We start from the raw sequence: 5,260 nt of genomic DNA, 5'->3' as shown, positions 1-5,260 counted from the left end.
TGACATCCTAATTTTATGTTCTGAATAGTATACAGTGAATTCTTCTTTAAAAAATGTCATATTACTGCTCCTAGGGGAGACCATTATTTGTCTATATGATTCTATTGCAAGGCAAGATAGGAAGCTGCTGTCTTTTGAGAAAGCTGGTTCTATTGGTTTAGTAAGTTTTTATGACTCAACTCTATCATCTTCTAAACACTTCAGAGGCTAGCATACTACTGTGTTTCTCCGAAAATACGACTTCCTCAGAAAATAAGACCTACTTACAGGTTTCCTTCTGAGTGAAATATAAGGCATCCCCCCGAAAATAAGCTCCCCCCCCCCCCCGGGCTAAACATGAGAGATTTGGTGCACTGATTTTGAAAGAAATTGAGTCACAAGAAATTCACCAGGAAATTCAGGAATTGGATTGTTACGATGATGTTCCAGAAGATGATGACATGATTGTCATTGAATAAATGAGTAAATTCTTGATACTGTAGGATTCACAGTTTGTCTGGTTTGTGTTGACAACTACCGTACTACCGTACCGTATACAGGTAATAAATTTCCTTTATTTTCATTTAACAATAAATGTGTACCGAATTCTTCATGGAAAAATAAGACATCCCCTGAAAATAAGACCTAGTGCATCTTTGGGAGCAAAAATTAATATAAGACACTGTCTTATTTTCGGGGAAACGGTATGCAAATTTTATTTGTATTTATAACTACAGAAGACAAAAAAGCAATACTCAGTTTTTCTTTGTTTTCCTGTACCTCATAGAATGATATTGACTTTCAAACAGGAAGACAAACATAAAAATAGCAACTGAAAATAGACATCTAAGGTTGTAAGATATTTAGTTGCTTTAAATCTCTGGGCTCAAGTAATTTATATCTAGGCTATGTAGAAAATTTGTACTTAGCCTTTGGGAAATTACGGAGATAGGTGGATTCCAAGATGAGACTGAAGTGTTTGTTTATGCTGAACACAGGAATGATTATTAAATTGATACTTTTTTGAGCACTTATGGAAGAAATTAGTAATTCTTGAATACACGTGTTTTTTTCTAGGAGCAAGTAATGCTAACTTGATAATGTTTTCTGGAGTATAGGTTACAGAAAACAAATATTGATTTCATCCGGGCATATGCTAAGCACTTGGTGTCACGATGAAAAAATATGTTCTGTACTGTTATATCTGTGTGTATTATTGTGTGTCTATATTTAAAAAGTTTTTGAAGATATTTGTTCAGCATCCAACCAACTCATTTCAAATACTTGATGTTCAGGTGCTAGACTCTTCTAACCTAGCAATATGATAATGAAAATGGACAAAGTTGTCCAAAAGCTGTCATAAAACTTACTTTTCTTGTGATATCGGGTCTAGTAATAATTAATGTCGTTTTTAACATTCGTTTAAAATCTTGCTTGGCGTTGACTTGTATTGACATAACCTTCAAACATGTGGTATCTACAGAACGTGTGAAGTGCAATTAACAAGTTTTGCTTGAAAAAGTTTGTGTTTGGTATGGTTTTTGTTGCAAAACTAGGGCTAAGAAGATGGTGGATGAAGAGCATATTCGGCACTGCATGCTTTACGAGTTCCAATTAGGAAGAAAAGCAAGTGAGGCTGCAAAAAACATCTGTAGTGCTCTTGGTCAAGATGCAGTTAGCGCCAGAAAATGCCAGCGTTGGTTTGAGAAATTTCGCGAGGGAAATTTTTCGTTAGATGACAAGAGTGGTCGAGGCCGTGTGTCCAATTTTGATCAAGAAGCTCTTCAAGCTCTTTTGGTGCAAAATCCTCAAATTACCCAACAAGAGCTTGCGACAATTTTAAATTGTTCACAAAAAACAATTTCCAATCAATTGCGTGCACTTGGCAAAGTCCAAAAGTTTGGAAAATGGGTTCCTCATGAGTTGACCTACAACAACCGTAATCAAAGAGTCACAATTTGCAGTTCGCTCCTCTCTCGTCAAAACCGTTTGCCGTTTTTAGAGCAAATTGTTACCGGAGATGAAGAATGGGTGCTGTATGTTAATTTGAAAAGGTGGCCTCAATGGTTGGACAAAAATGAGGCTCCGCAGCCCATGCCAAAACCTGACTTGCATGTGAAAAAAGTGATGTTGTGTGTTTGGTGGAATTTTAAAGGAATTCTTCATTATGAACTTTTACCATCTAACCAAACCATTACAAGTGCAGTGTATAGTGCCCAATTGGAAAGGTTAGCCCAAGCTTTAAGAGAAAAAGAACCCGCGCTGATTAATCGGAAGGGCGTAATTCTTCACCACGATAACACACGACCGCATACTGCAAGAATCACTGCTGAAAAACTGCGCCAGTTGGAATGGGAAGTTCTCCCTCAACCTGCATATTCTCCTGATATTGCCCCTTCCGATTACCATTTGTTTCGTTCTTTGCAAAACTTTCTTCTTGGAAAAAAATTTAATAATGAAGAAATGCCTCAAAAATGCATTGACCGAATTTTTTGCATCAAAATCACAAGAATTTTACAACAGAGGGATTAAAATGCTTCCTGAACGTTGGGCACAAGTAGTAGAAAACAATAGCAACTATATTGTTGATTAAATTTTGTTGTATTGTTTAAATAAATTCGATTTTAAAAAGTATTAGAAAACGACATTAATTATTACTAGACCTAATATAATACCTAGTGGAGATGTGCTCTGAAGAAAAAATAGAGAGAATCAGGGTGTTAATTATGTAAAATGATCAAAATTGACCTTTGAGCATATTGTGTGCTCCACCTAATAGAATCACTAATTAAACTGGTTGAGTGAAAATACAGCAACCAAAATCTTTTGAAAATTATGTTAAGATCTTCACTATTACAGAGCATTTCTAAATTTCAAATTTTAAAATTGAATAAAATGGTGTTTGTTTTATTTAAATGTGGAACTTTTTAACTGCAGAGAGCAATTTCGAATAAAGCCTGATCTCCATCTTAAGAAGAGGTGTTGGGGCCCTAGCCAGTTTGGTTCAGGGGATAGAGCATAGGCCTGTGAACCAAAAGGTCCCTTGGGCATGTCATTGGTTACAAGCTCCTTCCTGGCCTGGGCCCTGGTCAGGGCTCGTACAGGAAGCAACCAATCGATGTGTTTCTCTCACATTGATGTTCCTCTATCTTTCGCTCTCCCTTCCATTTCTCCCTAAAACTCAATGAAAAAATATCCTCAGGTGAGGATTAACAAAGAAGGAGGAGGAGGAAGAAAAGAAGGAGAGTTGTTGAGGAATGTCACATAGAAAAAAAATCAAGACTGCAGGAAGGAGGACAGTTTGACAGACTTATGGGCTTTATTTGAAAGAATTAGGTTAAATGACTGATGTTCTGCTCTGCACTGATGGCCAGACACTGCTCTGCACTGTGGCTAGGCAATACGGAGAAAGTTGAAAAACTAAAGTATTTCAAGGAGGTATAAAAGGGCTGAAAACGAAACCTTGACAGTGTGTAGAAATTATATCTGAACAGTCTCAGTGGAAGCAGGAGTTAGAAAAATCTAAGACACAAAATTCCACTGCTTAAATACCCTGTGTAACAAAAAAATATATCATTGACACAGTGGGTTACAACTAAATGAGATGTTATAAAACACAAAACATGTTCGGGAATCTTGGTAAACGGTCCAGAACTGTTCTGTGCTAAGTAGGGAAAGGAAGGGTTGGAATGGACTGATTGGCCACATACGTAGTCTACCAGGACACCAAGACCTGTCCTGCACCTGCACAACTCTCAGAGTGAGGGCCTCAAATTTGCATCCTCGTGTTTCCTCTTGCTTCATTCTAGTCCTAGCCCTACAGGCCTCACAGGGCTCTTTCTTGAATCAACCTCCTTATCTCCCCACAGCTTCTATCATTCCATAAAAACCTATATCACCTACATTTCTTTCCATAATTTAATATAAAATATTTAAGTGGCTAATAGTGTAATAAGGGAAAAAATTCCTATTTCTTCACTGTATCTGTTTATAATAGGAAATAATTTCTTTTTTTCTTTTTCAGGGGTTCATCTTCCAAATAGATGATCTTTTAACTCTGGATGGCAATGAAAATTAACAGAAGTGCAAGCAACAGGTTAGAGGATAGCTTGGTTCTGGCACGTTGCATAGACAACTGTAGATCTCAACCAGCTGATGAGGAGGTATAGAAAGAGAAGTACCTCAGAGACAAGAGAAATGTGAGGTCAGACTCAGGGATTCCTGGCAAGAAAACAGGCTAGCAGGTGAGGCACAGCCCTCCCAAGTCCTCACCCAGTGGCATGGTCTGTATAGAGTTGGTTGGTCTGAGTGCCTTGTCATGAACCAGTCCTGAGAGGGACTATCATTCAAAAGGGGCAGGCAGGTAGCATTACCCCTCAGTGCCCCGCAAGGGGTGCAGAGCCCAGGACAGAGACTTTGGTGGCTTGTGAAGAATTGTCAGGCAGTATTGCCTAGAGAATATGGCAGAGCTGGGCAGGGGCACCTTGACAGGGAACTATGCCCAGGTAGAGTCAACTATCATTAAGACCTCAAGGTTTTGGTGAGCAACACTCCTTCCTCCATTCTTGTTTTCCCATTCTCTTTCCTTTCCTTTTCTTTTTCTTCCTCAGTTGGTATTCCCTTCAACTTTTCCATCCTTGAGCCTTGCTCATGTTATTCTCCCAGTTGGAATGCTGAACTGTGAATGCATCTCTCCTACCCAAATCTAAACAGGTACATCCTTGCAACACCACATCAAGGTCTGTCTGTTCTCTAAAGCCTTTACTAATCTCTCGAATCACTCTCTCCTCTGTGCCCTGAGACACACTGTGAGTCCGCCTTTGGTGCTAACTGGGAGGCAGTAAAGCGAGTGAAAAGAACTTGGAATTGGGCAGACCTTATCTGGAATTCTTGTCTCCATCCCTGATTAGCTCTTACATACAGTAAATTTCTGAGTCCTGTGTCCTCATCTGAAAAGTTGGGAATCAAATCTTGCCTTGCAAGTCTGTTGTCTAAAATATGGAAATGTATATAATCATGGAAAGCCTTTAGGACAATTACTGGCACATAATAGATTCCCAGTACAAATCGGCTTTTATTGTTAACATGTGGAAAACTGGGCAGACGTACATTTAGGAGAGAGGACTCGGGAAGCCAGGACTAGGAGAAGAAAAGTAAGATGGGGGACAGATGTTGAGGCCAGCATGTATGAAGCACTTCAAGTTGGGGTGTGTCCAGACCCAAAGGCAAGGGGAGCCAGGATCAGACACCAGGGGAGCAGTGAGAAGCGATACAAGCAGCC

Source organism: Pipistrellus kuhlii, unplaced genomic scaffold (assembly GCF_014108245.1).
Source record: "Pipistrellus kuhlii isolate mPipKuh1 unplaced genomic scaffold, mPipKuh1.p scaffold_m20_p_11, whole genome shotgun sequence".
NCBI lineage: Eukaryota > Metazoa > Chordata > Mammalia > Chiroptera > Vespertilionidae > Pipistrellus > Pipistrellus kuhlii.
Note: the sequence above shows the minus strand (reverse complement) of the source record.